Source organism: Drosophila mojavensis, unplaced genomic scaffold (assembly GCF_018153725.1).
Source record: "Drosophila mojavensis isolate 15081-1352.22 unplaced genomic scaffold, ASM1815372v1 contig_74, whole genome shotgun sequence".
Taxonomy (NCBI): domain Eukaryota; kingdom Metazoa; phylum Arthropoda; class Insecta; order Diptera; family Drosophilidae; genus Drosophila; species Drosophila mojavensis.
In genome coordinates, this window is record NW_025318899.1 from 6791289 (window position 1) to 6815386 (window position 24098).

Sequence of the window (24098 nt, forward strand, 5' to 3'; positions counted from 1 at the left end):
AGTCTTTTCGCCAGACAATCTCACGTCGCTTCATTGCTGTCATATAACAGATAATTACTTAAAAAAATAAAAAACTACATCCAAAAGCTTCTTTTCAGTCTCTCTCATTTTTAAAGATTATGCACGTACTTATGTTTAATTGCTTTCATCTGCTTCTCTTTATTTTTTTGTTTTTTTTTTGGCAGACATCTTAAGACTCGCGAAAAAATGCGACAAGCTGCTTCTGCGCCAGCAGGGTATTCATTTGTACAGCCACGCCCACACACACACACACACACATACAGACGCACATAATGTTGTGCTGCTAGTGGTGTTGATGGTGGTGCTGGTGGCGGTGGTGGTGGCTGCGGTGTTGCACACATTTGCGGCAACGGCCGTGCAAACTGAAAGCCAAGTTGCAAAAGTCAAGAAAATGGCATCTTGAAATGTGAACTTTTTCAGCTGCACTTCTTTTTGAATACTTTTGTGCCTGACTTACGGATTTAGCAGTTGTTCATGGTGCTTGTGTTGCTGTTGTTGTTGTTGCACGGCTTAAAACTCTAGACGCTTTGGCACTCTGTGCAGCGCATTTCAAATAGTCAAAGTTTAGGCAGAGAATCTGCAATTCAATGCTGCATCGATTGAGGGGCACCAATGTCTATTTGATTGTGTATAGAGCCCACTCCTACCCCACTCTCTCTCTCTCTCTCTCTCTCACACACGCACTCATGCAAGGGGCTGCATGTTAACGACATTTTGATTTTGTCTGCCGCTGCTGTTGCACGGCTTCGCATTTCCGCATTTAATTAGATTGTGCAACATTATGCAGCTGCCACCAACTACTTACCACAATGTATGTATGTATGTATGTATGTATGTGTGAGCAAGCTCGGCCAAGTTGATTTTCTGCAAGCAAACAATGTTGAGAAGAATATTAAGCGAACGGCTTGAGCAGCTGGGCATGCTAATTTAATGATAGCTACAGTCAGAAATAATAAATGATAAGGCAACAAAACAAAATCTATGTATATATATGTGCATAGATATGTATGTATGTATATGTATGTGTGCCGGCATTTCGCAGTAAATTGTGGCAGCAACTTTGTCGCAAAACAGTTGCGCAACAACTTGATACATTTTAGTGCTTTATCTCATAATTAATGGCGGCTGGGTATCAGGCGTGGCTTGGTCCTACTGCTGCTCCTGCTGCTACTCCTGCTGCTGCTCCTGCTGCTACTCCTGCTACAAGCAGACAAGAAATTAATTGCGCTTTACGCGCCACGATAAACGCCGGCAGTGCCACAGCGAGTGGCGAGTGCCATTGCCATTGCCATTGCCACTGCCACAGTCGGTTACAAATGAAGCAACTGCTTGCTTGGTGGCTCAGCGTTCAGTTGCAGCTTGTCGCAAAAATTAATTAAAAGTAAATCCAGTAAAAACTATTAAAGTTAAATTTGGCATGAACTCGACCACAAATCAATCTGCCACAGCGTAAGCGCTTTATGTGTGTGTGTCCGTGTGTGTGTGTGTGTGTGTGAGGCGAGCAGGACATGGCCAGGATGTGGCCAGAATAGCAGTTAAGCCTCGTCCTGCTGGCTGCTGCTGTTTTTGCTGCTCGCGTGGCTGGCAATGGCATGTTAAGCTGTTTATAAAGCGTTCGAGTCATTTCTTGTCATATGTTGCAAAACCTAACGATGCGCCACCGCCTATGCGCCACACCCACCGGCGAGCTTAACGGTTTTACGGATTTTCAATGAAACTTTGTTGATGCTCCAGCTACCGCTCCTGCTGCTCTGTTTTCTGTTTTTTCTCTCAGTTCGCTTTGCTGCCTAAGTGGAAAGTTTTTGGGGTCGTGACTTGCGCGCTTTTAAGATGATCTGCAAACTTTGATATGATTTGCATTCCTTGACAATTTTTCCCTCAGCCAGCGACAACAATGACAATTAATTAAAACAAATTCTGTTGCCATTGTTGGGCCTGTCAATGCGACTAATCTCAACTTTGTGCAAACGCACGCTCCCGCTCCATATGGCTCGATTGGCCGGCTGGTCGATGGGTTGCTTGCTCGTTTGGTCGCTCTCAGTTTGTTTGAGCTCGATGATAGAAAAGTTTTGCATAAAATCAATTTATGTGTAGGCCCTAATCGCAGACGTTTGAGTGGCTTTTTATTGACTTGGGCCGAAAATGTAACTTTGTCCTTTTAGTTCGGAATTAACGTAATGGAAAGGCACAAAACTTGAGCGTAGTTTACGTATGACTACTTATTGACCTGCCTCGTCTACCCATATAAGTATACATATAAAAATATATATATAAATATTTTTTTTTTATAGAGAGAGTTTGCTGACGAAATGGCAGCCAATCAATGAACAATTTATTGTTGCTGCACTCATTGCTATTGCTATGGGCTGTGGGGTCCTTCGTTCAGGCTGGCACTTGTTCGCTTGCAATTTGCTTGGCAAATATGTTGCCAATATTACAAGCCATTCATTTGGCAATCATTTGGACCAATTAAATGGCAACTCCCAAACAAACGAATAACCATATATCAACACTCACACACATACTTTTTTTTTTTTTTCTTTTTTTAATGCAATTTTTTGACACACAGCAACAAAAATCATATGTCACATGCGAACTTTTTTCGCATGGAAATTGCTGGAGCATAGGGGCATGTTGCAGCTGTACAAATGCATTCCAACACACACGTAAACACAATTTGTATATATACTATATAGGTATATGCATAATGCACCAATATCAACAGGGGAGTCGTTACAGTTCTTAAACTACGGCTGTGCCATTTGAAGTGGAACAAATATTTCGATATCGAATCTGAATAGCTTAATGAGAGCCCAACTATCTGATAATATCTGATATTCTAGCATATCTATTTCTCAATCACTCTTTAAATCATAATATTTAATACAAATATCGAAGATAATATTTATGTCGTATTTATTTAGTATGTATTTAGCTTATTTAGAGATATATGTAATATCCTTATTTGATATTTATATATTTTATTATTTTTGTTTAGTAAATTTTTTATATTTATTATTTGGCTTATGTATTATTATTATTAATTTTTTAAATAGCTTTTTGTTTATTTATTTTTGGTAATTTATTATTATTATTATAATTTTTTTGTTTTCATTTTTTTTATTTTTTTTTTATTTTATTTTATTTATTTATTTATTTATTTATTTTCTTTTTTTGTGCTACATGCAATAAGAAAATAATCAAATAATCTATTATTAATAAAGGAGCAACTAAATATGACTTTAAAATATGCCTTAAAAATAGTATTTTAGGTATATTCTATTGAAGTTTCTCTAGATCCTCTTCAATATAGAAACGTCTGCACATATACAGGGTATTCACATATTTGGGTACACTCAAGTTTATAATTTTTGCTGCATCTGACACTGCAATCAAAATTGATTGAGCGACATCAAATTTGTTGGCGCATTTTCCGGCAGCAGTTGATATTGAAATGAACTCTTTATGAAAAGCTCTGCAATTAACTTGCATGCGAAATTTCGCCAGATTGTTATGAATAAATAATAAACTATATATATATATATATATTTATATATTTTTGTATATATATGTGATCGTTATGCAGATGACATAACGGTTTATATACGCACTGCAATCAATGACAAAGTTTCGATTATGAACAAAAAATTCCCTGAACTCTGTGTCAAACGCAAAACATTTAAAATTTATACATGGCATTTAAGCCAAAAGACAGACGAGAGGAGGAGGGCAGATGGCAAGGAAAAAAGAAGAAGAGCAATTGCATAACAAATTGCCGCAGAAATGTAGCTGATAGAGGACTTTTATTGTAAATCGAATTTTAGTTTAAGTAAATTATGAATATTGAAGGCATGCGTAATGGATGCTTTTTAATTAAAAAATGTGCAAAATGCTGCAAATCAAAATTAATTGTAATTGAAATTGAAGCTGCGCATGCAGATGCGAAAATTTGATTTACATGGAATGCATGGAAATAAAAAGCAAAATGAATAAATGAGAAATTATTTGATTGGAAATAATATAGATTAGCATAAGGAATTCAATTCCTGAAAAGTAATTTCATTGTTTTCTATAACAAAATATTGAGTAGAGTCAAATTTTTATATAATATAGATTTTGGGGAGTATCTGACTAGTAAATACTCTGAAAAGTGTCTTTTAAGTCATTCAATTATTCTTCTTTTATGACAAACAAGAACTTTCGTTTGTAATGTGTTTTAGTTTTATAAATATATCATATTATTTTTCACGTCCTATACGAGTAGAGACCTCTAGTCAAGAGTGCCCGACTTGGAAATACCCGGTATACTACTTTACTTCCATTATCATTTGTTTATATTATATCATATCATCATATTATATACCTTATCCCCTTCTAGTGGAGTGCTCTAGTTGGTAGTGACTGACTATTAAATACTCGAACTCTACACAGAACTGTCAATCCAATCAATGTACCATTTTTTCGTACATTGACTAAATAACAAAAGAACAGTTCCCATTTTCAATATCTCCTCTACTCATACATCTTCTTACTAATCAATATTGTATTGTATACCATATCTTATAGAAATTCAATCAACTTTTGCTTATTGTTGAGCAAACATCCCTCATATATATCGAATATGTTCATTCTATGCCATTCAGCATTAAAATACGCCTGCCCTCAATTCACAATTTCGTCTTAGATTTATCACTCTTTGTGAATATCATTATTTCATTTCACATAATGGCAAGTATCTCATTAAACTATATTCAGAATGGGGCTGGGCTGGGCTAGTCTGGGCTGGGCTGTGTTGATGGATACTGAAGTGTTAACGTGAATGTGATAAGGGCGTAAAATGCTAGCAATGATATCAAACGGTTGTTTAGTTAAGCTATGGCCAACATATGAGCATATCGACCACAGGGCAACAGCTCAAGGCTACCACAAACACATAGAGAAGGAGAGAGATAGAGAGAGAGAGAGAGAGAGGAAGAGAGAGAGCTAGCACAAGGACAAGGACAAGGACAATATTACTTATGTATATTGCCGCATAAGCCGTCACTTGTGGCAAAGTACAACCAATTTGAAATGGTGGCAGTGAATGGAGAAGAGGGGCGCTGGGTGGGTGGTTCCAGGCGGGAGCGGATAAGAAACGCATTTGTATTAGTTTTACGCGCATTAGAGTCTCATTGCCTTGGCTTAAGGGTCCGGGCCAACTGGAGCACAGCACGAGCATAAAATAAAGTAATAAAAATCTTAGCTTTGCTGCTGGTCATATCTGTGAGTAGCAGACATCTATATAACATATATATACATACTCCAACACACACTTGGTATGCTATGCGTGTACGTGACATTTAAAAGGGATAAAGCTGCTAAAACCCAAATCGAATAATAAAATACGAGCCAGACTGACACTTTTTATGCTGCCAAAAAGGATAATTGCCGTTTAAAGCGAGCATTTTCAACTGCTTTCTGGGCGTGGCACACACACACACATATGCGTGCTGGAATTTTTTTATTTTTTTTTTATTTTTTTTTTATTTTTTTTTTATTTTTTTTTTGTCATTTGTTGACTTTTTAAGCCGCATACAAAGTTGCTGACAACGCGCGGTCAACGCGCACTCAGAGAAAAAGTATCAAGCATTTTGTACTTAAATGAAGTGTGAATGTTGCAGAGAGGCGAGATGAGCTTAAAAGTTTATGTTAAATTTGAGCAAACAAAAATCTAAACAACATTTATATAAAATATGATATTTTTTCTCTCTAAATATTATCCAATCATTTATATAATTAATCATTTTAATTGAGAGACTAGCTAGACTGCTAAGAGGAGATGCAAATATGAGAGCTGATACAAGTCTCTCGCACCTATGTGAAATGAAAACCTTGTGCTTCTCCTAGCTCTTAAATTGAAAACAATTTTCGTCGACTTTCAGGTATTCGAAGTCTACACAAAATGCAATTGCTCTATTCCAAGTTAACGATCTAAGATTTACGCTCAATTGCAGCAACTACGCAATGTGCTTCAACTCTGTGAAGCGTATAAATCCAAGCACCTGTCAGGGGCGAGCTTCAGTTGGTCGCCGGATTTTCTCCCGGTGCACGTCAGCAGCAGGAGGATGAAAACTTTGCGACAAGCTACAAGTTGTGCGTCATTGAAACAAATGCAGCACGAAATGCACCCAAAACCCCAATCAAAGCCAAATTACCTAACGAGCTGAGCCATCAAGTGGCCCAGCGATGACAACAGCTTCAGCTGCAGCTCCAGCTACGGTTCCTGCTTCAGCTAGTACTTGAGAGCTGATCTCGGGTAGCTTAAACTTTTTTACGGTCGCAGCATCATAAAATGCGGCGATGGCCGTAATACGCTATCCGCGCAAATCAAGTCAACTTTCAACAACTTTGACTTGATTTAAACCCATTAAAAGTCACTTTCTCGACGCTTTTGGCAGGCAGGCAGCTAGCTAGCTAGCTAGCTGGCTTCCTCGGTTCCTCGCTTCCTCGCTTGATGTATATTTAGAGCCAGCAGTTGCACCACTCACCTGTGCGCCGCAGAAGGACAATAAAGCGTGCTGCTCGCCCCTTTTGCACCTGCATAAGCATGCCCTTGGGGCAGTTGCACGATTCGGGTACAGCGCTCCACTCCGATGGGGCTGGGGTGGGGGTGGCATGCGAGGCAATGGCAATCGGATGAGTTGTGAATGATAATGCGCAATGTTGTAGTTGCAGGACCGTGAGCTGTGAAGATAGATGATGAGAGTTTTTAGGGGGAGATCAGCTGGATGAGTAAGCACAAGCTTTCAATTCTAGCCAAAGGCTAATCAACTGTATGTGTGGGAGTGAGTGCGTGTGTGTGTGTGTGTGTGTGAGCTATGTGTGACAGCTGACACGCCTTTAAGTCTTAATTAATTTGGCCCTGCGCCTTGAGCAGCCCAGATGAAAATGATTTGAATACAATGCGAGTGCGAGTGCGAGAGTGTGAGTGTGTATGTGTGTGTGAGTGTGAGTGCGGGTCCTCAAGCGCAATTACCGTGGCGCAGCAGTAAAACGCAATGCGGCAATCATGTAAATGAATGCCATCAGCGAGACATCAAGCAATCATTCATTCATTCAACATTCGTTGGCAACACCAAATGGGGCAATAGCTATACGAATACGAATGCGAATGCGAATTGGGAATTCTGAATGGGAGGATTGAGCATTTCGGGGCAGCTAACAGCACGCACGAATGCTGCCAGACAAGGACAAGCCGCTGCTGATGCGGCGGAAATAATTGTCTTGACACAGATAATCTCGTTACCTTTTGGCCTGGCCAAAAGAGGGAAGCTGGTGCCTGGCCTTGCTGTTGCTGTTGCTATAGCTCACGGCTTGAAGCACAGATCCGTTTGGTTAGTCCGCATTATTGTCAATTTATTTGCGTAATTTATGCCTCGCCGCCAGCTAGACAAACACAACGAGCCACCAAGCCTAGTAGCTGGATATACTCGCACCTCTCCCTCTCTCTCTTTCTCTCTCTCTTTCTCCCGCCCTCTTCCTCTTCTAGCCATCTGTCAACTGTTGGCCGCGTGTGGCCGTAGTTAAGCTATTTCGTGCGTCTGTTTTAAATTCAAATAAAATCTCGTTAGAAATTCACCACAAAACTGGTCGCTGGTTTTCTCTCTCCCTCTCTCTCTCCCTCTCCCTCTCTCTCGCTTGTTATCATGACCACCTTTTCTGCCTGGCGTCTTGGTCTTGCAGCTGTCACTCTGCTCGGTCGTTACAAATTTTGATTTCTTGTCACAATTTGTTGACATTTGTTATTTTTTTTTTTGCTGGCATTTTTCTATACGTGTGGCTGCAGCCAATTAAGGCGACAAACACCAGGAAAATAATGAAAATAAAAAAAATAAAAAAACACCTGAAAATTGAAAGCAACAAAAAACAGCAACAACAACAACAACAACAAGAAAACTTTATCACGTTCTGCACATGCTGCGCCAGGGTCCAACGGAGCGTATGCTTCATATTGATTTTGTTTAACAAGCAACGTCTGCTGCAGTTGCAGCTGCTACTCCTGCTGCTCCTGCTACTCCTGCTGCTGCACTTCCTGCAGTACGTAAGTTCCGCTTGTGTTTGGGCAGGCCCTCAGTATCGCACTGCATCTAATTGCACAATAATGGAACGGCAGGCAGGCAGGCAGGCAAGCTGCGTGCTGCTGCTGCACTGTCAACGTCTTCTTCAATTTCCGCACTTATTGTTAACAGCCAGTCAAGCCAGCAGCTACTCAGCCAGTCACTCAGTCAATCACTTGCTCAGCTACTCATTCAGCTACTCAGTAACCCGCTCAGACGCAAACTTTAAATTGTTTTACAGCTTAAATTAATTTGTGTGCTCTGCCATTTGTCGCTGTGTGTGTGTGTGCGTGTGTGTGTGTGCACTGTCTTAAGGGCTGCACTGCTGTAGTGCTGCGCACTCAACTGAACTAAAGCGATTAACAATGGTTCGCCATTTGAGCAACAGAATTGTTGAGCTATATATGAAATATAATTGAAATACTATACCATATAATTCTCATAAGAGGCTTGCAGACCTGAGTGGCTAAATCTGACAATTATTAGAACTGTTTCAATAAATTAAATAAAAAACGAAGAAGTATTATATTTATACTTGAAAAAAGTAAAAACTTTAATGAACTTTCAAAGTAGAACTTCATATAAAAATTTCGTTGTTCATTTCATAAGTTTGCACAGCATTTTAAGTATGTATTTATTAAAAAGGCATTAGAGAACTTTTGCTAAATGAAGAAAAGAAGGAAAACTTGAGGAGTTTTTAGAGTAGCATACAAGTCTCTTAAAGCTCAATGTTGCTTAAGACGGCGAATATAATATAATATTTAAATGCGTTTCTTTGACTATTTTGTATCTGAATTTATTTCGGATTAAACAGAAATATAGAGACCCTTTATTATATATATTATATTTCACATTAAAGAGCTTTCAAATATTTATTATAAATGAAATGCATTTATTAGGTAGCAAATTAATGTCAACTGAATAATGAGTACTTCTTTAATCTTAACCAGAGCTTTACTGAACTTTCAAAGCTTCACCTCAACAGTAACAAAAGGAATTCATGTGAAAACTTGTTTCTATTAATACAAAACTAATCTAAGAGAATCTCTCATAAATCTCATAAAAAGGAGCTGTAGATTCATTAAACTTGCTGCATAAATTCATATCTGTAAAGAAGTTTAATGTAATTTTTAAGTCTTAAAGATTTAACGAAACTTTTCCACTCTGCAATCTTAAATGCAAGCCTAATGCACACCGTCTTGTTCAGTTAAAAGCCTTAATGGGCTTTCAGAACATAACCTATGCACTTGAGCTATTAGCGTACGTATTTTTGGCTTTGGCATATGTAGCCCTGGTATCTTTTGTTATTTTACTTTTACTTCCACTCTCCGCCCCCCCTTCCACACTCACACTCTTTGCAGCTGAGTGCCTGGCGCTGTGTTGACTTTGCGCTGGCAATGTCTAAAATTGCCAAGTGTCTCAAGTTTTTAGAGCAGCGCGTTTTCCTAATAGGCTAAAGCAAACACTACCCATGCGAAGCAGTACCTCCACTCCCCCTTCCTCCACCCTGTTCGACCTACAGCTAAAGCACACATACAGCCCCCTAGAGCTGCCTCTACACTGCTGCTACTTCTGCTCCTGCTCCTGCTCTGACTCCTGCTCTGGCTCCTGCTCATTATTTTTCGCACGAACAATAACAATCATAATGCGCTATGTATTTTTCAACTCAATTAGAACATTGTTTACAATGCGCATGAAAATTTTGATATGTAGCTAGAATGTGAAACTTTTCGTTTCCCGAAACTTTTGCAATAACAAAAGCCGCTCGAGTAAAAAGTAAATGTTGCGCTAGCTGCCAAAAAGAAAAATGAAAAATCATATAAGTATATATGTGTGGGTGTGTGTGCAAACAAAAATACACATATACATTTGTAATATATATTCTATATATAATCGAAATTGGCTTGCTGCACTCATAAATAGAGGCGTGGCAGCTGTATGTAGCCAGATCACCTACACCGTATCCACTTTATTAACGTCAGCGACGCAGCTTATTTAGAATTATGAGCGCATTTGCCTAAGCACCCGAAATGTTGGCGCGCTCTGCGAGCTCTGGCAAATGATGCAAGCTGCATAAAAATGCTGCAGCAGCCACCAAAAATGAAGCCACAAAACTCCCAGCCACACACACACACACACACACATACAGGCAGACACACACACACACTCACACACAACCCGTTGCTGCTGGCTGGCGTCGCCAACTCGGCCAAGTTTTTCGGACTGCGTCTGCAGTTTTCCTTCCATTTATGTGTGTGTGTGTGTGTGTGTGTGTGTAAGAGTTTTCTTTTTTCTTTTTGGTTATTTTTATTTTTATTTAACTGGCGTCAGGTTGTCGTTGCGGCAGCTGCCATAGCTAAAGGTTTTTTCCATTTCCAAGCGGACGCACCTACACAGTCAGCACATTTTCGGCGCAGCAACATGGCGTATGCTTGATATTTTTTCAGTTGCTGTATATTTTTGGCAGACACAGCAGTGGCTCTGGCCCTGCCTGTGCTCGACAATCAATGAAGATGCCATTATGTAGCCAAGCACACACACACACACACACATGTATATACCTATATATGTGGGTATGTATATATCTAGTATATAGCGCTCTCTACCTGCAGCAGCTTGGCTCGCTTCTCGCCTGCCATAAAGATAGCACACGGTCATAACTTGAAAGTTCGAAAACTAATTATGCCTATGGCTATGGGCCTAGACGGCCGGCCGTCTGGGCCTAAACTGGCGGCTGCTGTTTTGCTGCAACGCATAAATTATGCCACACTTTTACGGTGCACCACCCGAGCGAGCCACCCAACAAGATGCGAGTAATTTGTTTTTGCATTTGGCTGCATTTTATGGCTAATGGCTTTTGAATACGAGTAGGCGACTTTGTCTAGCTTGACCATGCAGTGGCTAGCTACTCTTTATATATATATATATATATATATATATAGATGAAGAAAGAGGGTGGTGGGGAAAGAGAGAGAGAGGGGGAGAGAGATATATGTATATAGATTTGCTAGCTTAAGTGCCGCATTAAAACAGGGCCAGCGGAAACAGTCTAAGAGATGCGATGCGATGCCATGTCGCCTCCTGCTTCTGCTCCTGCTCCTGCTTCTCATTCTGCCCCTTGCTAGGCTTGTCTACATCGCCATGACAATAAAGGCAAATGACGAGTGGCATGTCGAAAATAATGATTAACGAGCGCCGGGCCGGAGATGCCAATGGAGCTCTAGATGAAGATGAAGATGAAGCTGGAAGACTGTGACATGGCACTCAGCGAGCCATATAAAAAAATGTATGTGCGCGTGGGTGGCTTGGGGCTGGGGCTGGGGTTGGGGTTGGGCGGGCAAATCAAATGGAAATAAAGATACGACCCCGAGGTGGGAGGCTTCGGATGGCAGCCATTCGAGCTGTGTAGCATCATCAATGATTTAAATTAATCGTCGTAACACACGCAAATCTCGCACATGACAACCAAACGACAAGCAGGAGGCGCTGCATGTGTGCTGGGGTGGCGGCTGGATGGTGAGCGGAGAGGGGGAGTGGGGCAGCCAAAGCGAGCGCTCAGTGTCTTTACGAGCTGCGGATATGAAGTCGAAATCAGCATATCAGCCAAATTACAAGAGCAAACATAAAATGGCTAAGCCAAATGACTAAACGAAGTGCCAGCCCGGCAGACGGCACTTGAGATGCTCCGACTGCCGCTGGAAATGGGCGTCATTGCCGGTGTGGGCGTGGCCGTGGACGCAACGAAATTAAAGCGAAACGTTGCGACAAGCAAATGCCAAATGCCAAATAAAGGCAAATAGGAAATGGCTGCTGCTAGCTGGTTGGCTTTGGTGGAGTGGTGGGGGTGCAGGGGGAGGAGCGGGTGTCCAGAGGCAGTCATTGCATTGACGCAAGTCGAAGTCAGTGCATGTGGGTGGCCTGGCTGCCGCGTATGTGTCTGCCAGCCCGAGGAGAGCCAGCCTGTCTGCTGTTGAGCTATTTTGACAGATTAACTCACGCGTGCGTTGATATACACCGCTTGCCCACTAGTCACGCCCACTGGCTCGTTATGTCAATTGTCAGCAGGCTAGACGAGAGCGCCTGCAGCTGACGGGCAAGTGCTGCGAGCCCAAGAAGAGACTAAGCCATAGCAAAAACTGAAAAAGTGAGGGAGAGAGAGAGAGAGAGAGAGAGAGAGTGAAAAAAAAACTGGAAAAAATATCAAACAAACAAATACGAAACACAAAAGGGGCTGACATTTGGTGTAGGGGGGAGGGGGATTGGCGGTGGGGTGAGGCAGCTGCCATTTGCCGTCGCTGCATGTGTTAAATTTAAGTTTTGATTTACGACCTCAACTTTGTAGGCTGCTGTATAGGCAATACACTCAAATGGGTGAGAGAGAGAGAGAGAGAGGGAGGGAGGGAGAGGAAGAGAGTCATGTGTGTGCGGATAGTGATAAATTGCGCTGTCAGAAGTTGGTAGCTACAAGCGCAGGCATATATATATATATATATATATTTCTTTTTTCGTTTTTCGTCTCGGCAGCTGCGACTCCTCTGACAGCGAGCCGAGCAGAGCCTGGCCATATCTGTGCCAGGGCATAGGTTGCGCCGCAGACTAACTGGGTTAGCAGCCTGGCAAGCCTCGAGCGTTTAATGGCTGTTGACAGACGTGTCAAGTCACGGACGGCGTTTCGCATTGTTTTGCAAGCCTTTCTTGCCAGCCAGCCAGCCAGACCAGGCCAAGCCAGGCCAAGCCAAGCCAGCCAGCCAGTCAGCGTCCTGGCCATGTCCTGGCAGTCGTTTTTTATGGCCCAACTTCTTGTGTGCTCAGCTCAAGTGCGCTTATAAATTTGTAATAGCGTTGACGTCAACGTTTGATTTGTGCGGCATATGCGGCGTATGACTAATAAAAAAGAGCGACTGCAGTAGAGAGAGAGGGTGGGAGAGAGAGAGCGAGTGGCGTGCAGCGCTAATTGCAAGCGTTAAACATGATGAATTATTGGCTATTTAAGCGTGCGATTTCAATTGTGTGCAGTCGCAGTCGTTGTGTGTGTGTGTGTGTGTGTAGTGACTGGGATTAGTCGCGCACAGTGGGTTCAGGACAGCGCATAAATTATGCAAAATGATTTATAGCCGGCGAGCCAGTGGCAAAAGCCACACACATCACGTAAAAACTAAACATTTGAGCGCATAAATTAATTGAATTATGCAAAAGCCAGCCACGCCTACCAGCTGCCCATTACACATATAATATGTGTATTTGCGAATTTTGAACTTTCACTTGATTAGCGCTTGACTCTTTGATAGATTTACGAGCCGCGCTACCGAAATGCGCAACTGAAAATTGTTAAATAAAAAAAAACTTAAATTAATTTGTGCTTCAACTGCCGGCTGTGGGCGTGGGCCAAAAGCTTGTAGTTGCTGTTGTTGTAGTTTGTTGGCCAAATGTCTGCGTGAATCGTTAAACTCCATAAAGACTGAGAGAGCCTTTGAAATCAATAAACCACGCGCGCGCCTCTTTTATGAGCCTGATTTATATACAGACAGACAGACAGTGTGAGAGTGTGTGCGTGTGTGTGTGTGTGGGCGCGTGTGCACGAGCCTGACATGTGTCTGGGCCCACACTGCAGAAGGATGCCTTTAATTTCTTAGTAGCTGCATAAATAAACTATAAATTCAATTTTATTGCGACCAAACGGATTTCACTGACTAAATAGACGCATAGCTCAACTGAGACAGAGACAGAGACAGACAGAGACAGTGACAGAGACGGACGGAGTTACAATAGAGTTGCTACGGCAAACACTTGAGCTGCAGCTACATGAAATTCGCAGTTTAAGTTGGCCGACTGTCAAGGAGTTGGCCAAGAGGCTGCCTCAAGTGCCACACGAATCTCATGTTCAACTTGTATCTTGGCTATCATATTTGCAGAGCTTCTCACAATATGCGAGTGCGGGCAATTCAGTGTATTTCTGGCTAAAACTGGCTATTTTTGGAGGTAATTTGAGCAGACAAATTGGATGAACTTGAGCTGTTGATGGATGATGATGATTGTGTTGCCAAGTATTATAAATAGATAGATTGGAGTATGTTGATAAGAGAGAGAGAGAGAGAGAGAGAGAGTGAGAGAGAGACAGATGAGGCATCTCTATTCAGCTTATATAATTACTTTAAATATCAATAGTTAAACTGGCCTTTTCTTATTATGCCGCTAGAACTAGCTATTTCTCGATATGCAGCAGCTCGCCTCGATTGCCTGTAAATTCCAGCTGTGCCAGCTGCCTTAGGGCCTGGTCAATATGCGGAATAGTCACAGCAGCTGATGGCAATGGTAAACGTTTAGTAGCCCGTAAAGCGGAGCTCTGTTTTACGATTCACATAGAACTTAACTGAATTCTGCAGAGCAGAGCAAAGAGTGAGAGAGAGAGAGTGAGTGAGTGAGGAACTAAGAATTTGTGGAGCTCAGAAGCCGATTCAAAGGCAGCCAAACAAGCTGTGCTTAAATTTTAATGGCCATTCAAGACAGGCACTACGACAGCGTCTTTTATGAGCTGTGTGATTGCTGACCATGTGTGTGTGTGGGTGTGTGTGTCTGTGTGTGTATCAGAGGGAGTGGGAGTGCGTGTGTTATGACTGTGCCAAGGACAACAAAGTCAATTCGAAAGATACACAACAGCAGACAGCGACACTCGCGTAGGTAAATGCAGCAACGCAAATAGCAAACAGCAAACGAGCAAAATGCAAAAATATGCAAACGAAACGCTGTCATCAGAACTTACAATCAACTATAGACACACACACACACACACACACATGCATACAGAAACAGATACTCAAACTCGCGTCAAGCATTCAATGTAAACATGAGCTTCGCCAGCCGCAGCCAGGCAATCTCTTCTCTACTCTGCTCACCTCCCCCTCCTCCCCCCTCTCCCATCTCTCTCACACACAGTGAGACTGCGGCCAGTGTCGTGTCAATGCAAATTCAAACAAAAGTGCGCAGCAGCGCCAGCCTCGACAATCCAATCCCGTCTATATAGCCTAGCCAGATTAACGGCATCAGCAGTTGGCCAACATGAATGAAGAGAATGCAAAAAAAAAAAAAGAAACAGAAAAAAAAGAAAAGCAAAAATAACAACAACAAAATGTAACGAGATGAATGAAAATAAAAAGGCCAAAACGTTCGCGTCCGTACAACAAACATTGTTGTTGCTTTTTGCATATTGCATGCCCTTTGGCTATGCAAAACAGGGTTGTCACAGCGCTTCAACCCTGTTGACCGTTTTCTTTTCTTTTTTTTTTTTTTTGTTTTTTTGCAGTGTTGCAAAAGGTGCGCTGGCTGCATTTTTGTTGTCTTTTAATTAAGTTAAGTTACTGATCGAATCTGTGAACATTGGCTATATGGAGCGATATCAAATACTGCGAAATTTTTGAATATGGTATCTCTGGTATATCTTTTGATATTTCATTTAATTTAAAGTAGTTTATTGCTAATAAATATAGCACAATTTTGATAAAATAAATCAGATATATGTCAGCTGAGATTCCGTTGCAAACTTAAGATCATAAAATAAAAGAGATCAGAAATGAGGCTAAGCAGATTCCATTTTAAAGTTAAGATCAGAATGCGAGCTAAAGGTCCTCAATAATCACATATTTGTTATATCCACAAACTTCCTTTTCGATTATAGCTAGCTTTATGTTGATAAGTAGAGGTATTAGATATACTGTCCCGATTCACTTTTCAAACTTAAGATCATATTATCAAGTTATTGCTGAAGAATCTCTTTATTTTAGATATTTTGTAATAATACTGCCAGCTAATACTCACTAGAATCATTCCTTACTTCCACTTGACCTAAAGGACACTAGAATCCAGGATTACTAACCAGATCCATATCAAATCTTAGATTATAAAAAGAGATATATATAGTGAAGTATGCTAAAATAACTAACTATATCCTTTCTTAGCTTCCCAGACTCTACAACAGTTAGAGTTAACTTTTTACCACTACTAGACACCATTTAGAGAGTATTCCCTAGTCTCTTACTCTCTGGCTTTGTCGCTAGCTTGTGCCTGCTGCCATTTGTTTTTTCCGCCAGAATCATTTTGCATATTGGCCGCCGCGTGCGCTTTGATAAGTGAAAATTGGAAAAATCCGCACTTTGCATGCAAAATAATTACGAAAATATTTGCAGAGATGCCAGCCAAACTGTTGTTGTTGGCGGTTCGTAGTTGGATGACTGTGGATTGTGGAGGGGGTGGGTGGGGGTTGGTCGGACGTGTGTGGCGGCAGGGGACTGCTCAATTGAACGCTTAAATTGTGCGGCAGTAGATTTGACAGCTTTAAGCACCCACTCGAAGCATTTTTGGCCATTTGGCTGCTTTTGTGGCTAAGCGCGCGCGCTCCCGGGCTTTTAGCCCAGATGCATTCACACTAGATACGACTATTGCAGCAACAGCAAATGGCAAAAATGGAATGAAAAAACGAGCACTAGAGGCAGCATACAATGGCAGCTCCATTGTCATACTATTTGGCAAAGTTGTTGTTGTCATTTTTCTCTATTTTCTTCTTTTTTTCTGCATTTGACTTGACTTTTTTTCTCTGCTCTCTTTACTTTTTCTATGTATGTGTGTGTGTGTGTGTGAGTGCTTTGCAGTTGGCTGCAAATGAAAAGGCCATCGAAAACAAAAGCCCACGTTGACTATAAATAGCGTGAGCACAACTTGACTTTCCTAGTTGCCAACTTTCTGTCTTGCTTTCTATTTCCCAAATCCCCGAAAACCCTTTGGGCTGCCCAACCCTCATTTAGCCTTTTGTCTGGGCCGTGTGTAAGTTCTCTTATCTGTTTATAGCATTTTTCGTGTAAGTTTTCTGTCACGAAGTGAACGAAAGACGAGTATATTGGCTTCGGTTTCATTGTCTTACCGGAGACAATTGATGCCAGGACTTGCAATATAAAATCGATGCACGTGCAGTGCAGTTGTAGTGCATCTACTATTGTGTGGGAATGCATGGAAGGACGGCCTATAGTTATACCATCTGATATGTTTGTATTAGAAAGTATTGCAGATTGGCTAATGGCTAAATGGGAAATGATTCACATAGAAATTTTCGCATAGCTCATGAATTTATCAATCAGGTCTTTAGTGGGCGTGGCTATTATATGTATAAACTATAATATATGTATAAATACTTTATGTATAATGTATAAACTTAGCTAGCTCTGCAGCTGACTCACCTAGAACTAAATAATCTGGTTTCCAATTGGAATACCTCCAATTAGACGTTAGCCTAAATTTAGCTTTATTTTTTTTAAAGCACGAGCGAGCATTATGAAGTCGTTGCAGGCAAACTGCAATATTCTTACTAGTTCGTGTACACTTACTCCCTCTTTCTCTCTCTCTCTCTCTCTCTCTCTGTCTATCTCCCATACAGCCTTTCCGTTTGGCATTGTTATGAGCGCAAATCCTGTTGAAAAATGTGCTGTTATTGTCTGCTGGTGTTTTTTCGGCCATTTTTCATGGAGCTTTTGCCGCTAAATGTTTGGCTTTATTTTTGACTGTTTAAATTGCAGTTTTCGCACGTAAATCTAATTGCAATTATACAATTTGTTTCATAATGTGCATATAAATTCGTGCCCATAATGTTTTATGTGCGTTATTAAGTAAAGAATGTGGCGATTGTGGCTGGGTGTGGGAGTGGCTTATGGGCGTTTTGTCAACGCTTGTTTGCAAATAAACACAAATCGTTGTTACATTATAATAATTTATGCGCCTTTGGCACTGTTCGCTGTCCTCTGTTCGCTGTTTCGTCGTTCGCCATGGCAACGAGGCCTAGCAGCAAAAGTTAATACGTTCAAATTATAATTTACATTTTGCATTGCAATTATATAATAAAAATTGCAACACATTTGTCCATTATGCATGCAAATTCAATAAAAAAAAAAAAAAAAAAAAAAAAAAACGAAAATGAGCGAAAAGCCCCAGCAGCATTTTATGCTTCCCTTTTTTGTCTTCCTCTTCTATCTGCTCGATTATTCATTGTGGCAAATGGCAGGTCTTTGGCAGCGACAACAATTGGCGTTAAAGCTTTATTAAATTTTAATCACATAATTCGAATCATTCACGCTACAACGCGTGATTCGTTTCTCTGTTTTTTCTGAACACATTTCATTTAGGTTTATCTTTGTGTTTAACGATATTTATTTATTTTTTATGGGCAAATGAATTATGTCGCTCTTAAGTATGCAACAGTTTTTTTATTTCAATAATAATGCTGTTGGATTTTTGTTTAAAAAGTTAATTAGTTAATGACTCGTAATGGGGGCAAAATAGCCAACTGCAGCAGCTGAAAATGCTGAAAACTATTGCGATTTATATGAGATTATAGAGTTATGATAAAATTGTGAAATATGTATATAGAGAAATTGTGGGGTATTGTATACATAGAGTTGCCAGATGGGTTCGTCGAATATGGACAGATCTTGATAGTTTAAGAATATCTAATTGACAGTTATATTATGACAAAGCAATTATTGATAAACATTTAATTGATTATACAGATTTTTTTCGGTATGTAGAGGAATATTATTAAACATTTATTATTTGATAAATTTATTTTAGACATTTTAATATGAAATTATTTCATATATACATAAATTTTTGTTTTATTTATTTTTATTTTTTATTTATTTTTTTTTTAATTAATTGATAAATTAATAATAATTAATTTTTAGATCCTTTAATATGAAATTTTATATATTTTTAACGATATTATTTTTCTTTTATAAAAATTTTTGTATTTCAATATTGCATTTATATAAAAAATATTCAGACATGGCTAATTAGAATAGCGTTGCACTTAAACCAAGTCTCTTGGAAAAGGCTCAGCCAATCACTCAGCTAAAATAAAATTTGAAAATGAATCTCTTTATACTCTCCAATCCTCCACACATACACCCATACAACTATTCCCTATAGCTGACCAAAAGTAGCCCCAGCGCAAGCCAATTTAGAGTGTGAATTTCTATTTCTCTCGAAATTCTTTCAGTCGACTGTCGACACTCTTATTAATTGCTATTTTAACAGTCTCTTAGCTAGCGTTTTTCCTAATATGTTGATTTAGTCTACGCATATACAATTAATTTGTCAAGACAGGCCAGTCATTAATATTTAACTACAACTTGGCATTCCAACCCAAACCAAAAACTATAGCCCAGAGAATAGTACACTATGAATGCCCTCCGCCTCCCTCTCTCTCTCTCCCTCTTTCTTCCTTTCTCTCTGAATTAGAGCAACAGCTCCGTCTGATTTTTGGCCGCAATGCGCCGAGCCATTGCTATGTACTTAGCCATACTTAGACGAAATAACAAAATTAATTAAACATTCAGCTGCCGGACGCTGAGCAAATACAGTTATTTATACTACACTCAACTTAATTACAAAGAGCAGCTAAAGTAGCAGCAACAGAGGCAGCTCCAGCAGCAGGAGCCAGAGCAGCAGCAGCAGCAGCAGGAGCAGAGGCAACATCAGCCAAGATGCTTAATCCAGCTACGTAGCTACGCTTCATTAATCAGACGCGACTCTAAGCCACAACAAAAGCGAACGCCAACAACAACTGCAGAGGCAGCAACAGCAACAGCAACAGCAGCAGCAGCAGCAACAAGATGGCCAAGCAAGGTACGCAGCTCGTTCTTGGCAACATAGTTGAAAAGGCAAAACAAAAAAAGAATTAACAAGCAACTTAACACTTTAACGCCTTTCACTCCACTTTACGATGCTTGCGAACAATGTAATTACTTCAAACAAGAAGACGCTGCCGGGAGTTGCCTCCGGTTAGCTGCTGCTGCTCCTGCTGTTGCTGCTGCTACGGCTCCTGCTGGCTCTGGTTCTGGTTCTGGTTTTGATTCGGGTTGTGGTGCCCTGGTGCTGCTGCCCTTGTGGCCACAGCGACTGACTGAAGTTGGACGCTTGGCTGGGTTTTTTGGTAACGTGGCGGAAGTTAGGCTCAGACTCCGAGCAGGAGCAGGAGCCTGCAGCGAGGGGCGACGGTTGGAAGTTGACTGCATTACCATTTGATTATAGAAAACATTTATTTAGCTGCCTCCTGGCTGGCAGAACTAGTCTGGCAGAGCTGGTCGGCCATTAAGCTGCCAGTGCACATAAAATGGCTGACTGCGAGCCACACTCACACACACACACACACACAGACACACGCACGCCCACACACGCACACAGAGCTGGCTTGCCTTAGACTCTGGCGCCGTCAACTAACCGCAATGCAAATCCGCAGAGCAAACAATGTCAGGTGATGTTGGTGTTAGTATTTACCGTATATATGTGTGTGTGTGTGTGTGTGTGTGTGTGTGTGAGTGGGTGCTGTGGCTGCAGCAACTCTTGAATGTGTATCTGTGTGTATGTATGTGTGTGGGGCATCAACAGCCACTGACAGGCTGACAGACAGCCAGGCGGCTGGGCGGACAGGCAGGCGGACAGGTAAGGTAGGCAGACACACCTATGCAACTTTTCACGTTCGAGCAGTTACCCAAATGCCCAACCTCTAAAACTGTGAGCTCAAAACGTAATTCAATCTGCAGTTACAGTTGATTTTCAACAGCTGCAGATTTCGCCCCACGAGTCTAAAAGGGACAGAGACAGTGAAAGAGAGAGAGAGCGAGTGAGCGAAAGTTGAGTGCTGAAACAGTTGGCATCATGTGTTAACGGGCCGACGAGACTGGCTGGCTGGCTGGCTGCTTGGCTGCCTTTGCCATTTGTCTTACCAAATGTTTGGCAGGCTGACAGCTTCAGGCTTTAGCCGAGCATGTGTGTGTATGAGTGTGTGTGAGTGTGTGTGTGTGTGTGTATGTACCGCTGCACAAACAGCAACTTTACCTCAAACTGAATTTTTGGTGCAAGCAACTAGATTGCAACTTAGCTGCCTCTGCCTGGCAACTTGACTGTAAGTAATGCAATCGGCATTGGGCCGGTAGATGTGGCATTTTCATGCCACATGCTGGCCACAACAGTCACAGCACTCCGAGCTGAATGCAGCTGACAACTGGCTGGTAAAGCGGCTGGCAACTGACTGTTGATGCGATTGCGAGTGAAGCTATCGATGCATAGACTGTGATTGCTTGAAAGCCATGTCTAAGTAGCTGGCAACTGGCTGTTATATAGATACCAGGTTGCTGGCAACCTGAATGTAATTATTGACTACTGAATGGGAACGATGCGAGGAGTGAATGAGGCTCCTTTTTTGTTAGCCAGATATAGTGAGTACAGCTTGCTAGAGAAACTATAGAGTATGTCTAATAAGTAGCTGGTAGCTGACTGGAAAGTTGCTGGTAACTGCTTAGCAACTGACTGGCAACCAAACCAAAGAAGGAGTGCGAAGATAATTAGGTATATTTTTGGTGCAATTTTTAGCCTAGCTTTAAAAGAAAATGTAGCTGGTAAACTCACTTGCAAGTGACTGGCAAGTGGCTTTCAACTTGATGGTAAAAGTTTCATTTTAATGAATAAAGGAAACGGAGCAAGCCAATAATACATAATTTATTTTTAATATTCAGCTTAATTTTCAGATCAAACCATCTGGTAACTTTACTGCAAGTACCTGGCAAAGTTACAGACAAGGGATCAATATGTTATCTCAATATTAATAGGTAAAAACTTTTTAAATTTCATGCCACGAGCTTTCTATTTGCCACACTAGGAAACACTCTTTCTAGGAAACTTTCTGGCTGAAGATTCAAAAGTAATTCGATATTGTTGATGTCTAAAAATAGACTCTATTAATTGACTGGCAACCGTCTTGCAGCTGCCAGGCAACTAGCTGGTAAACTCAAAACTTATATCGATATTTTTAGGCAACAAATTTTAGAATTTAATACTTGCAGCATACATTCTAATAAGTAGTTAACTTTCTTGCAACTGCCTGGCAAATTTTCAGAGTGGAGACTGAAAAGCTTCTGATGGAAAACAAACCTTTACGAGCTCTCCACTTGCAACATAAACTCTCACAGCTAGCTGGTAACTCTCAAGCAAGTGGCTGGCAACTAGCTAACATGTAGATTACAGCCTGCTGATAATTAATGTTAACGTCATGCGTCAGCTGAACCAACCGGACAGCGTTTCTATGGCATATGTTGAGCAAAGGTCTGCAAGGGTTAAAGTCGCCTGAAAGGCCTTGAGGCAAAAGCAAGGTGTTGCAAGCGGAAGTGCCGCAAACAGCCACACCCACACACTCAAACTCACACTCTTGTGTGTATGTGTGCAATGCGCGTGTGTGGTTGAAAGTGGCTTAGCTTAGCGACATAATTAATTTATATGCTGGCGCTGGTAAATGTTTGCGAAAAGTGTCAGTTGTTTGCACCACAAACTATGCATCAACCAGGTGGCTGTATGTGTGTGTGTGTGTGTGTGTTGATGTATTGGTGTGCGCTGCATTTGCATAGCTGTCAGGTGCGCGCTTATTGAATTGATTTATTATAATTGCAATGCAGCTGACGTGCGGACAGACGGACAGACAGCGAGAGCTCATGCCACATGTGGCAACTCTTTAATTACACGCTCAATAAAGTATATTTTGTACATCTCTGTGGTTGTGCGTGTGTGTTTGTGTGTGTGTATTTCTGACAATTGAATAATGCATGTGGCTTAATTAACGGCATGCATATAAACCACTTTGAAAATACTTACCAAACGGCAGCTGGCTCAATGGCCCACTTCAAATTCAATAAAAGGCAACAACGACAACGACAACAACAACAATAACAACAACGGCAACAGCACAATGAACATTTCATATGCAGGCAAAAGTGTTTCAAGTGTTTTAACTGTTTTTTGTTTCTTTTTGTGCTTTTTTTGTTCTTTTTTTTAAGGAGCTAACGGTAAAGTTTTTGACACACACACACAGAGAGAGAGAGAGAGAGAGAGGGAAATGTAGCACACAGAGGCTGCTGCTGCTGCTCCTGCTCCTGCCAACATATGGTGGCAGGCTGTGTGTTCACACTTGCCTAAAAAACCTAACACGCACGCACACACACACACAGGCACACACAGACACAAGCGAAAAAAAGACAACTAAAAAGGGGGAAAAACCAAGACGCAGTTGGAAAATAATAATAAATGAGCCACGAGCAGGAGTGGAAAATATAATATTTAAGCACAAGGAAAAACAGTTTAAATGGCAAACACAGCGATTCTGCGTGAGCGAGTGTGTGTGTGTGTGTGTTGACAGCAGTCTGAACTTTGAACTGGGCTCACTTGATAAGTCCAAGCGCCCACACGTATAAAATTCTTACTTTTATTTATAGTTAGTCTTTGTCTTTAGTTTAACTTCAGTTTATATTTTTAATTTTTATTTTTAACTTTATTTTATTGCCTTAAACTGCACTCACTAAAGCACTTTGTAATTGCAGCAGCAGTAGCACACATTAGCTGTCAGTCACAGTGTTCCCTTAAAGTTCAGTTAGCTGGAGTGGGTTTGGGCCACAAAGGCCCGTCAAGCGCACACAACTAACGCGGTCGCAGGACGACAGCCAACTGCGCGCTGAGCCTGAGCATCCTGTGCAGCCCAGCGTGGCTCGCAGGCCGAGCGCAACTCGGCTGCAACGTGTTCGATATCCTTTGGCCGTGCCCGAACCAGCTCGAGCCAGCTCGAACGTGGCTCGAGCATGGGCTGGAGCAGTCGCAACTGATAGAGGGAGACACAGTCTGCCCGCTGACCTACTCGCTCCCCATGGCAAACAGCCTTTGTTTGCGCGACACTTGTTATCGTTAAAGCGTGTGAGTGTGTTTGTGTGTGAGTGTGTGTGCAACCGCAGCGAACATTTGCAGCCGCGTGTACAACGTGTCGTATGCGCACTTGAGCGGCGGCATTTGCTCAACGCTTTGGCCGCATTTTAGGCGATACGTTTTATGTCTTCCGGCAACAAAAGCAGCTAACATGTATGAATGTCTGTGGTTGTCTACAAATATGTATATGTATGGGTGTGT

At 41.3% G+C, this 24098-nt stretch overlaps 1 long non-coding RNA gene across 2 annotated transcripts in view; it reads right to left on the reverse strand.

Moving 5' to 3' along the window:
• Positions 1–23008, reverse strand: part of LOC122757489 — a 42653-nt gene extending 19645 nt beyond the window's left edge. Inside the window, exons 1-3 of one of the 2 annotated variants that reach the window (XR_006357536.1) lie at positions 22800–23008; positions 6549–6744; positions 827–885 (exon numbers count right to left, since the gene is read on the reverse strand). This is a non-coding gene — a long non-coding RNA (uncharacterized LOC122757489). Of the gene's footprint in view, positions 1–158; positions 886–6548; positions 6745–22799 lie in introns of those variants that run through there. The other variant, XR_006357535.1, reaches the window with a different exon arrangement.
• Between the last annotated feature and the right edge of the window lie 1090 nt (positions 23009–24098).